The sequence below is a fragment of the Electrophorus electricus genome, chromosome 1 (genome assembly GCF_041902795.1).
Source record: "Electrophorus electricus isolate QZ-2024a chromosome 1, ASM4190279v1, whole genome shotgun sequence".
Classification (NCBI taxonomy): Eukaryota; Metazoa; Chordata; class Actinopteri; order Gymnotiformes; family Gymnotidae; genus Electrophorus; species Electrophorus electricus.
In genome coordinates, this window is record NC_137497.1 from 19,703,721 (window position 1) to 19,716,400 (window position 12,680).

General features: G+C 41.0%; 1 protein-coding gene across 2 annotated transcripts in view; it reads right to left on the minus strand.

Annotated features, from left to right (window-relative positions):
* The window catches only part of LOC145657452 (protein NLRC3-like), a 21,674-nt gene extending 15,117 nt beyond the window's left edge, over positions 1-6,557 (minus strand). For both annotated transcript variants that reach the window (XM_081712157.1, XM_081712146.1), the window contains exons 1-3: positions 6,457-6,557; positions 1,408-1,515; positions 1,031-1,294 (exon numbers count right to left, since the gene is read on the minus strand). The gene's annotated coding sequence lies outside the window, so the exon portion shown is untranslated. The remainder of the gene's footprint in view (positions 1-1,030; positions 1,295-1,407; positions 1,516-6,456) is intronic.
* Between the last annotated feature and the right edge of the window lie 6,123 nt (positions 6,558-12,680).

The window sequence follows — 12,680 nt, forward strand, 5'->3', positions numbered from 1 at the left end:
ATTTACACTATTTTGTCTGCATTTTTTTTTATTATTGAACTATAATTCCACATCAATTTATTTATAGCCTTATAACTGTTCTTGTTAATTTTAGAAGTACACAGATGTTGTCCTCGCTACACACCACACAACAGACATTAAGTGATCAGACAGAGAGGCTACCTCTACTACCCATGAAACACACCAGACACGAAGTGATCAGACAAAGAGAGGCTACCTGTACTACACGCCAAACACACACCAGACACTAAGTGATCAGAAAGAGACAGGCTATCTGTACTACACACCAAACACACACCATACACTAAGTGATCAGACAGAGAGAGAGACTACCTGTACTACACAGGAAACACACCAGACATGAAGTGTTTAGACAGAGAGAGACTACCTGTACTACACACCAAACACACCAGACATTAAGAAATCAGAGAGAGACTACCTGTACTACTTCCTTCACTCATAACTCTCATCTGTCAGTGATGTACCTTTGTAAACCAGAGTTTTTCCGTATGTACATACATACTTTACTAACAGAACTGTTGTAAGGTTTATGCAGGTCTCCATACCAATAAAAGCTCATGAGGCTCCTCTGGTGTGTACAGTAGAGTGTAGGTTACACAACCCCAGCTGAGTGTTAATAACACCTCACCCTCCTCTAGTATGTACTGTAGAGTGCAGTTTACACAACCCCAGCTGAGTGTTTAATAAAACCTCACTGTGTTCTGTTTCACTATTTGTTATAAAGGTATGTAAAAAGCACACATATCACTTAATGAAAGAACTCATTCTCAGAGAGCTTAACTCTTTGATTTGCCCACTATGTCATACATGTTGTCATTAAAAGGAGGTGTTTGATATGGCTGGAATTGTTGACTGTCATTATCACTTTGTGATCATCATCAACACACTTTACAAATGATCTTAGAACTGTAAAAATGGAGTAGACCTTACATTACTGACAGAACAGTACCCCTCCACCCTTCCAAACCTGCGACAATGAAAAAATATGAGTGGCTAATGTGTCACTCACTTTTGGTCAGACGGCACAGGTCCACTGCTGAAGTTAGGAGGATCAACTATGGACCAATCACTCTTCATAGACACACAGCTGGGAGCTGGAGATGATTCACTCTTCAAAGACACACAGCTGGGTGCTGGAGATGATTCACTCTTCAAAGACACACAGCTGGGTGCTGGAGATGATTCACTCTTCAAAGACGCACAGCTGGGTGCTGGAGATGATTCACTCTTCAAAGACACACAGCTGGGAGCTGGAGACTCTGCTCTCTCTACCCTGATGAAGATGAGGAAAGTGTTGATTAATTAGATCCTTCACTACATCTCATTTATCCTGAATATTCCCTCTTCCTGTTTCCTCAGATTAAGTGCTGATGGAAAGCTCCTCACTTTGGATCAGAGGTTCCTCCTCCACTGCTGGAGTTATGAGGCTCCATCATGGAGCTGTTCCTCTTCACACACACACAGCTGGACACTGGAGATGCTGCTCTCTGCTCCCTGTCAACAGTTCATAAACACAGAGTGAATCAACACTGAATCAAGGTGTTAACATATTAAAAATAAAACTCATGATGTCAAACATGAAACTTAAGTAAACACTGACATTAACAGTGTGGCTGGAGAACTGAAACAGTGATGACGGCAGATTACTGAACACACTGTAATGGATTCAGTTACATATTCCTCTAAATACATACAACAATATGTTATACAGAATTTAGAATTAACTTTAAAAATATACATAAAGCTGTGTACCCTCATTTGTCAGTTTTACATCACAATATTTCAAACATTTTAAATTATAACTCTCCATGATAAGTCTAATCATAAGCCCAAATGTTTCTCAAAGTCCCACAAGGGTGTCACGTTATGGCCCCACCCCTCCTCAAACGTCTTCGTGTGTGTTTTCGTGTGTGTTGCCTCGCCCTCTCGTGTCATCCACCTGTTCTGTGTTAGGTGTAATCGTCTTGAGTGTATATATGTCTCCTGTGTTGTAGTGTGTGTTGTTGGTGTTTGGAATGTGCATATCGTTTCAGGTTTGTTGTGTTTTTGCATGTATGAAAAAAGTGTATTTCTGTTATCGTGCCACTCCTCGTAACGTCACAAAGGGAAGATGGAGGCCTTTTCTGAAAGCTTTTACTGTACTGATTTCAAACAGTGGGAAACTGGAATCTTAATGTTTTCAAATGTATTTAATAGGGCTGTCAGCATTAGCATTTATGATTAACATGTTTTTTTAAAGCAAATTATTCATATTACCAAGTTTGACCCCCACTTCTACCCGTGGCTTAATTATTGACAGGAATGACTGAGGAAACAACATCCATTGTGCTGAATGGCAGGTTTTGTTTTAAAAAGCTTCCTTCTTATTCAACTAAGCTGAGATGTTAAAGAACAAATGGATTCCTTTAACCAGTTTATCATGCATTAAATTATTCCAACACTACACGTGTAATTGTTTTATTCCACAAAATACAAGTAAATACTAGTATTGCAATACTGTATCAAAATGTTAAACTTCATAATTAATAATTATTAATCACAGTCTATTATGTGATTAACTTGATTAATTTTTAATCCATTGACACAACTAGCATTAATGAATTAAAATCATATACATCTTATGTTTGGATAGTGATTTTCTAAAGATTATCAGTGCTGGTACAGAATCCCCACAGTCCTGTGTAACATGGAGCACACAGCACTGTGTCTGTGCCCTGATATTTGTTACAGTTAATCAGTTAAAAACCTTGTGCTGTGTGCAACATATGTAATATATGTGGATGAAAACATAAAGGTCTCATATATGTGTCAAAGTTCCCTCAGCACTCAGATAGTGTAACGGCCCGTATGTGTGTACATCAGGTTGTTCACTACATTTACAGTACACTATAGGTGGTGGTATCTTTGCCCTTAATCAGTGTACATCAGTAGTTCACTACATTTACTGTACACTATAGGTGGTGGTATCTTTGCCCTTAATCAGTGTACATCAGTAGTTCACTACATTTACTGTACACTATAGGTGTGGTATCTTTGTCCTTAATCAGTGTACATCAGTAGTTCACTACATTTACTGTACACTATAGGTGGTGGTATCTTTGCCCTTAATCAGTGTACATCAGTAGTTCACTACATTTACTGTACACTATAGGTGTGGTATCTTTGCCCTTAATCAGTGTACATCAGTAGTTCACTACATTTACTGTACACTATAGGTGTGGTATCTTTGTCCTTAATCAGTGTACATCAGTAGTTCACTACATTTACTGTACACTATAGGTGGTGGTACCTTTGCCCTTAATCAGTGTACATCAGTAGTTCACTACATTTACAGTACACTATAGGTGGTGGTGGGAAAAGGGAGGCTTGTGAAACATTGAGATGTTCAAAGCAGTTGTGTTGAAAATTGATTCAAGGTTTAAAAACTGTAGTGAACACTACTGTAGGAAACTGGGATGACTGGCACTGGTTGGCTTTATACTGTGTTCAACCTGGTATGTTGGCCAGAACACTTAAAGCCATACTGAGTTCAAAGGTGTACTAACAGGCATGGACTTTGATGTTACAGAACTGTGAAGTAGAGAAAAGGTTACCCTATAGTATATAATATAATATGAGATCAAGTCTGTGTCACCAATCTGTGGTCTAAAACACAAATACAGCTTTTACTTTAAATACCAATGTTCTTTGTAAACAGCATGCACATTAAACAGAAAAGCATTTTACAGTTGATTGTAATGCCTATAGTAAGCTCAATATAATTGGTACTTGGCTGCCATCTAGCGGCAAATCTTTGGAACTGACTCAATGACTTGATAAACAAAGAAATGCAGTGACCACAACATTTAAATTACTGATTTAACCTCTCAAACTCAAGTACTGATACTCAAAGGAAGTACATCTCCCAGCTGATTGTTTTCCGTTGTGTTCTGTAAGGCATTTCAAATTCTTTGTATTTCAGTTTCATGTGTAAATCAGGACATTTAGAAAGAAAATCTATTAACAAAACGCCTGTATGTTTACTGGAATAAATAACCACATGGGTTCTATGGGTTCACATGTACTCTGTAGGGTTCAATGGGTTCACATGAACTCTGTAGCATTGTGTGGGTTCACATGAACTCTGTAGGGTTCTGTGGGTTCACATGAACTCTGCAGGGTTGTGTGGGTTCACATGTACTCTGTTGGGTTATGTGGGTTCACATGTACTCTGGAGTCTATGAAGTGCAGACCTATTTAATGAATTTTCTGTGTGGAACATGTTTCATCTACGGCAGAAGGAAATGTTGTGAATGTAGATAATTATGATTATGGATAATGAAAGTCAGTAAAGTAAAATGAAGGAGCAATGTCTCACATTTATATATGTATTATTATTATTTATATTTATATTATAAAATATTAATTGTTCTGCTGTTTTGGGGCTGAGTCAGCTTCTTCTCTTCCCAAAATACCTCCTCAGTCTTGGAAGTTTAATTCAGAGTGAACACTTGTTGCTGGCAAACATAGGTGTTTTTACCATTATATAAAAGACATATAGCACATTATGTGGACATACAGCACATAATAATAATAATAATAATAATAATAATAATAATAATAATAATAATAACAATAATAATAATAAGTTCAATTTATATAGTGCCTTTCATAGACACAAGGTTGCTTTACAATGAAAGTTGAGAAGAAGTAAAATAAATAAGTAAATAAATAAAATTGACACAAATTGACCATACAATAATTAACAACTATGGATAAGAAAAGAGGTTATGAAAAGTGTTGGGAAAAGAGGTATATTTTTAGTTGAGATCTGAAGGAGAAGACTGTGGAGCAGAGACGGAGAGATTGAAGTAAGGTGTTCCAAAGTTTTGGGGCCATGACACTAAAGGATCTGCCTCCTACAGACACCAGTCTAAACTTCGGGATGGAGAGGAGACCTGCATTAGGAGCTCTGCATTAGAGGACCGAAGTGTACGGGTGGGGCAGTAAGGGTGTAAGAGTTGAGCTAGAGAGGTGCAAGACCGTGGAGAGCTTTGTATGTAAGGAAGAGGATTTTGAGCATGGGCCTAAGCCTAGCAATATTACGGAGGTGAAAAGGGCATTTTTGACCAGAGACATTATGTGGGGTTCAAAAGAGAGAGAGCAGTCAAAGAGTATGCCAAGGTTCCTAACCATGGATGAGGAACTGATCAAGATACCATCCAGATTTAATTTAAGATTGAATAATTATGACGTTTTGGACTTTGGGCCAATAAGTAGAAATTCCGTTTTATCAGAATTGAGTGTTAAGAAGTTAATGCTCATCCACTGCTTGAGATCTTGGATACAGGAGAGTAAAACAGGAAGTGGTAGGGTAGTGTTAGCCTTGGTGTTAATGTAGATCTGAGTGTCATCTGCATAACAGTGGAAATGAAGACCATGCCTGCGGATACTCTGACCAAGGGGTAGCATGTGAACAGGAGAGGGCCAAGGACAGATCCCTGGGGAACACCTTGAGTGACATTAGCAGTATGTGATTTGGGTTTACCTAAAACAACATACTGTGTTCTATTAGAAATATAGCACATCACACTCCTGACAGTAAACCAGAGGATTTCTCTCTACATACACTTTCTATATATTAATGTCACTATATCTATCCTACCTACTGCTCACTGGATGTCTCTCACTAGCCTATCAGTCAATATGTCCAGTCAATATCCTTCTATCTAGACAACACTGAATCTCTCCATCTCTCAAATTCTCTATTCTCACAAAAACCCTTTAAGTTGGGAAGTGTCTTGACTTATAAGCATTCATAGACTTTGTGAATGAGACAGATGTGTGATCAGGTTTGTTTCAGACACTGTCAGTCAAAGACAGGAGCGGCAGGTTCTGTATGACACCTGTAGAAACACAAGCTTCGTTTAGCCGTGGTCACGTGACATGGCCGTTTTGGATCAGTGTTTCAAAACGCTGCGCTTCAGAAACTCGAAACAAGCGTAGGACCGTCCCATCCGAACTATAGGTAACACTACAGCTAATGAACTATACAGAGAATCTGAACTGTCCACTGAGAATGTGGACAACATGTGGACAACACTACAAAATGACTGAAACTGAACAGAAAACTAACTGTAAAAACAGACATCAGAGGAGCTTTAAATGGGAACATTTAGAAAGATTACTGACAAACAACGACTTAAAATGCAAATTTACAATAACTGACAACGTTATATAATTTTAAATATATATATAACTGTGCGATCGTATTGTCCGTTAGCCATTTTAGTGTCCGTTATTTTAGTTGCATAGCGTTAAGTTCACCAGGACTTTAATCTTTACATTTAATCCACTTTTAGGTGAACCTACGATTTAAACACAGAACTATGTACTTACAAAACACGTTGTTTAAACTGCACCGACATCGCATTTTATCAAACTCAATGAACTTACCGTGAAATATTTTAAACGCGCGTATCTCCAATCCGCCCAACTTTCAATAATGGCGACAGTTCAGAAAATACTTTCGTTTTCTTGAGAAGGGGGAGAGTACAGGAACACCAGCGGGTAAGTTGAGGGCGGAGCACATGTCAATCATTTTCAACTGAAGCTAATTACACAACCGATTTCTTATAACATATTTATTAAGGGACATTCAGCGGCCAAAGTTTGCTGTCCATCATTTTTCTGCAGCCAATCACTGACACACAGTCTATATAGCCAATGGAGTCACAGTCCCTCCTACACGGACTTGTTTTGCGGCTGCGCTGAGAGTAAATCTCCACTATGTCGGCACGTTGAAACATTTCGGAACTTTACATACCGCTTTGTTTGTAGATCTAATTTACAGATGATTATAATTTAGACAGATAATCAGCCTCACAATAAGCATGTAAGTGTGTGAACGTCCATGACATGTTGTGCACATGACAAATAAAGAATCTTCTTAATGGCTGAATGCTGGGCGTTTGTGAGTGTGTTCAAGGTTCAAAGGTTCAAAAGGCTTTACTGTCATTTCAGCTATATACAAGTACACAGCAAAATCAAAACAATGTTCCTCCAGGACCATGGTGCAACACAAAACAACAAGTGCCACAGACAACACACTACATGAGTGCAAACAATACAACACAGTGCAATAATGTCATACAATAAATAAATACAGGGCAGGACCAATACACAATACAAAATGAACAGGCAGTGCATTTATTTTGACGAGTAGTACTGGTGGGTTGTGCTTAGGAGTCAGTGACATGCAATACTGAACATAGTAGTCACCGGTAGCAGCCAGAACAGTTCAGAGTACAGTGCTGGTTTAGCACAGTACTCCAGCTGCAAGTAGTATAATGTGCAAGACTGCAAAAGGAGTGCATATTATATGTGTGTGAAGTTTGACTTCAGCACTAGTCCAATACAAAAAGAATGTCTGAGTGTTTATGTATGTGTGTATGGATATGTATGTATGTATGTGTGTGTGTATGTGTGTGTATAGAAGTGTCCATTTTTGGAATTTGAATTGGAATTGGAGTTAGCCAGAGTTCAGGAGTCTGATGGCTTCTGGGAAGAAGCTGTTGCACAGTCTGGAGGTGAGGGACCGGATGCTGCGGTACCTTTTTCCAGATGGCAAAACAGTTTGTGTGAGGGGTGTGTGGGGTCTCCCACAATGCTGGTGGCTTTGTGGATGCAGTGTGTTGTGTAGATGACTGTGAGAAGAGAGACCCCAATGGACTTCTCAGTTGTTTTCACTACTCTCTTGCAGTCAAAGACGGTGTAGTTCCCAAACCAGATAGTGATGCAGCTGCTTAGGATGCTCTCTATACTATCTCTATAGAAGGTAGTGAGGATGGGTGATGAGAGATGGGCTTTCCTCAGTTTCTGAAGGAAGTAAAGACATTGCTGGGCTCTCGTGGTAATGGAACTGGTGTTCAGGGTCCAGGTGAGGACGCTAAGTGAACACCAAGGAACTTGGTGTTCTTGATGATCTCCACTGAGGAGCCTTTGATGGTTAGTGGGGAATGATCTCTCCATGCTCTCCTGAAGTCATTAACCATCTCTTTTGTTTTGTCAACATTCAGATACAGGTTGTTTACCTTGCACCAGCTCACCAGTTCTCGCACCTCCTCTCTGTATGCTGACTTGTCGTCCTTGCTGATGACACCTACCAGGATTGTGTCATCAGCAAACCTGATGATGCAATTCGAACTGTGCATTGCTGCACAGTCATGAGTCAGCAGTGTAAAGAACAGAGGGCTGAGTACGCTGCTTTGAGGAGCACCAGTATTCAATGTGGTGGTGTTGGAAGTGCTGCTCCTGAACTGGACTAACTGAGGACTACCAGTCAAGAATTCCGGGATCCAGTTGCAGAAGGAGGTGTTCAAGCCCAGTAAGCTCAGCTTTCCAATCAGATGCTGAGGAATGATGGTGTTGAATGCTGAACTAAAGTGCATTGCCTCTATCGGCACAGATTGAGACTAATCCCGCCATGTGAATGGCGGCGCCTGGAATACTGTCGCTGAGCCACGTTTCAGTAAAGACTAAAACACAGCAGTCTCTGAACTCTCGCTGTGTAGTCTGCTGGAGTTTGATGCAGTCCAGTTTATTATCCAAGGAGCAGACATTTGAGATGAAGAGAGATGGTAGAGCTGGTCTGTTAGGATTAGCCTTTAGCCTAGCACAGACCCCAGCTCGCTTCCCCTGCTTCTGTTTCCTCCTCCGGCATTCGGACTCAGGCGACGCCGTGGTCTGCAGGCCTGGTTCCCATAGCAACCCGAGCTCTCAGAGTGTCTGAAGCACACTGCCTCCCAGGTAGGTTTGTGCATGGTGTCTTAAGTGTAGCAGGCTCTGGCAGTGGTATACATGGAGGTTGGTTGTTCCCATGTATTTGTGATTTAAATAGTTGGAAAATGTGTTGTAGAGACGACAAATAGTAACACAATAGCACCATTTATCAGACCTGGAGTAGCCGCTGAGTGCTACCGTGCCACCATCTTGGTATTTTGGTAATTCTTCTATTATTTGTGATGGATTGACTTGCCCACACTTAATGAACTATAATTAAACATCATTCAGCAGAGATGAGCAGCAGGCTGGAGGACTGCATCAGAAGGAAGTTGTAAACTGGAGAGTCTCCCCAAGCAGAACTCACCACTTTGTGGAGAGAGAGAGAGAGAGAGAGAGAGAGAGAGAGAGAGAGAATGACTGACTGACTGACTCCATCTTCGTGTCTGCAGCCTAACCACATGACACTCAGCCTCGCTTACTCTCCTCCTGTCATGTATTCACACCCCTTCTGCTTCCAGGCGTGTTTACGCCTTTTGAGGGAACACGGCGCTGTTGTACCCTGCAGCCAAACCATGAAGGTCTATTCTGATCTGTGGAATAATAACCTTCCTTCTCTCATGTAGCTGTTTGAGCTGGTGAACTGGGCTCATAGGATCAGTGAAGAGCACTCAGGATATTTCATGGTTTCTGAACCCTTGACATTCATCTGTATTACGTGACAGTGACTGCTGTCTCTGGGTGCTTAGTGAGAGAGATGCATGGAACGTCCAAACAGCTTTAGTTAAAAGCATTTACAAGTCATTTTTCATGTATGAATAGACATACACACATCCACCCCCCCCCCCCCCACACACACAGTATGCAGCAGGCTGCTGTGTTGTCTGTGCTGTGTTTATGAGGGTGCTATAGCAGGGTTGTAAATGTCTGTCAGAAAGTGAGAGAGCCAGAGCAGCCAGGGAGCATCGTTTGCCTGGACCTGCAGTCTCCTCCGGTTACTCGGCAGGGATAGTTCACATGTAAACCAGGCCACGCACAGCCTGAACAAGTTACACACTTTCTTTGGGTTTGCTTTTCATTTTAGCATTTTGTACAAACTTTGATGTTCTTTAAGCAGTGCCATGTTTTCCTCACTGATTAAACAGGCTCAAAATCCAAAACTTCTAATATTTAAACCTTCCCAAAATGTAATATTTTCTTGGAAACTCTTGCAAGTTCCACTACAAAACAAATGGGTGCTTGGGTTTTAAGAAACTAAAGAGTAAATAAAGTATATTAAATTTAGAGGGTAAAATGAATTTGAAGGGATTATTGGGTTTGGCATTAAAATATACAGCAACTTAGCCATTTTGAAAATCAGCTTTATTGTAAGACATGACTGTTTAGACAAACCAGAGCGTGAACCCACTCGAAGGCCATTTTTCTTTTGTACAGAATACATACATCACCATGAGGGAAATGTGTCCAGAGCTCATAGGCCATGTGGATATCAGCTTAGGGCTGTGAACGTTCATGGGCCCGTTGCCAGGAACATTGACCAGGTCAGGCCCGGGCTGTGGACGTGCTGGCTGAGATGCTCTGCTCCGTCACAGCAGTGGCAGCCTGTCCCCTCTCAGCAGGACGCAGGCTCTGCCTGTAAACGTCCAGTGTTGGACACGAGCTCCTCCAGCTGTTCTTACAGAGCAGCTCCAGGGCCTCCCCTCGGGAGCAGACATCAGACCGCAGGGGTCAGGGTGCATGCGTCGCCGCCCTCTCTAATGCCGGCTGCTTCCGATGCCCGTGGAAAAAAACACTGGAAAGTGGAATCTGTCTAAAAAGGAGCTGTAGTGCTAAAACTATCCAAGGTAACACACATCTGTAAATCACAAGCTATTCCGAACACTTCTAAATTTTCTCCCAGGAACAGCGAGATGGCCAGGAACGTGACTGAGAAATGCTGCGTTTCGCTGCGGTCAAACATAGCGGTGCGCGTGCACCAGGATGCTCACGGTGGCTCTCCTTCACCGTACATCCTTCAGACATTGTTATTGACTTCCTCAGCTGTGCACTGTGGGCTCATGGGTTGATTGTTCTTGGCCAGAGTGGATGTGTAAACCACAACAGGAGAGGAAGTAAAAGGAAAGAGTGTGTGTGGGGGGGGTGGGCTGCACGGAGGGACAGAGGGATGGGGGGGGCAGAGGGATGGGGGGGGCAGAGGGATGGGGGGACAGAGGGATGGGGGGGACACAGAGGGATGAGGCGGGGGGGGGGGCAGAGGGATGGAGGGGGGGGGACTCCTCTGCCCTCAGCATTGTTCTGTCCTTCAAGGCCGTTCTCATTGGAGGAGCTTACAGCTTTACTGTAAGAACAAACACACACACAGGCATGGCTGAGCACACACACACACACACACACACGCACACACACACACATTCATTCTCTCATTTATACTCATGTGGTTTGTATTTTGTATCATGCACTGTTAATATAATGAAATGATATTAAATATTTATCTAAATTTATAGAAATTCCCACTTGCTTCTAGCCAATCGGTTTGATCTTCCTCACCGGCCAGCGTTTTTTTTCCTCAGGTGATCCACAGTGCCCTACAGGTCAGATTAGTCCAGCTAAAGCCAAATCTGAGGTGGAGTTACTGAAGCTGAAGTACCATCACAGCAGGAAAAGATTAAAGATCTAGAGGAAGAAAGGGACTTTCTGATCAAACAGTTAACAGTTAAATAAGGGATGCTGAAAATAAAGATTAGTCATTAATATGTTTCATTTTTAAACATATTCGCCAGCGTTCTTTGATTAGGGTTTTGCCAAGAATCAGAGGTACATCTGATTTAAAATAAGCAGGTGTTCTGTCAACACCAACTTTTTTTTTATTTAGTTTTTAGAATCAGTAATATTTAATTCAGCAATCTGATTTTTCTTATATTACCTAAACAAAACCAGCAGCAGTAATTCTAAGTCAGTTAACAATTCATTTCATGTATTTCTGTTTAATACATAGTCAGCAGTTTTTAATTTGGCCTGCAAGTCCATTTTTTGGGGCATTTTGTATGTTGTAATCTTGATAGTTTCACAACACTATTTTTGCATATGCATGTTAATTAGCAGGTAGACAGGACTTGTCATTTCAATGGTAGGCTTCTATTTCTGATGTTTTTGGAATAATCGTATAAAAATCAGAGGTACTGAATAAAGTGTCATATGAGAGGGTGTCAGAAACCTCACTTAGCAGAGCAGGAATGTCCTGTACAGCTGCGTTTATTCCTACTGCGTGTTTTATTCAAATGCATTGACGGTGTTTTGAAGTGTCTATGATAACATCACCATACATGATGTGTTTAATATCACCGTGTGTCTATACCATACTACTGTATATCAGCACACGCATTATAGTAGCATTTGATTTTTCCATCTACAGTTATTGACCCGTTGTGACTAGTTTTACCAGAGATGCAAATGTAAATGAATGAGGAGGATGAAGTGAAAAGGAAGACCAAAGCATCACCACAGATCGTTGCTCATCTGATGCTTCAGTCCTCATTTGATTCTGTAATCAGTGATTCCTCATTTGAGAAGAAAAAGAATAAAAGAATAAAGTGAAGAAAGAAAAGCTGAAGAAGAGTAAGAAGGAGAAGAAAGGGGTCACCTTTAATCATGGTTAGTGTTAATTTAAGATCCTGACACATTACTCCAATAATTATAAGATTACATAGATATACTTGGAGAAAGAGAAACCACATTTCATGGAAGAACACCTTACTAACTGTGAAGCGTAGCAGTGGCTCGATGATACTACACTATATGTCCAGAAAGTTTGTGGACACCCTTTCTAATGAATGGGAGAATTCAGCTACTTTAAGATTCACCTCATTGCTGACACAGATATGGAAGTACACACACACAGC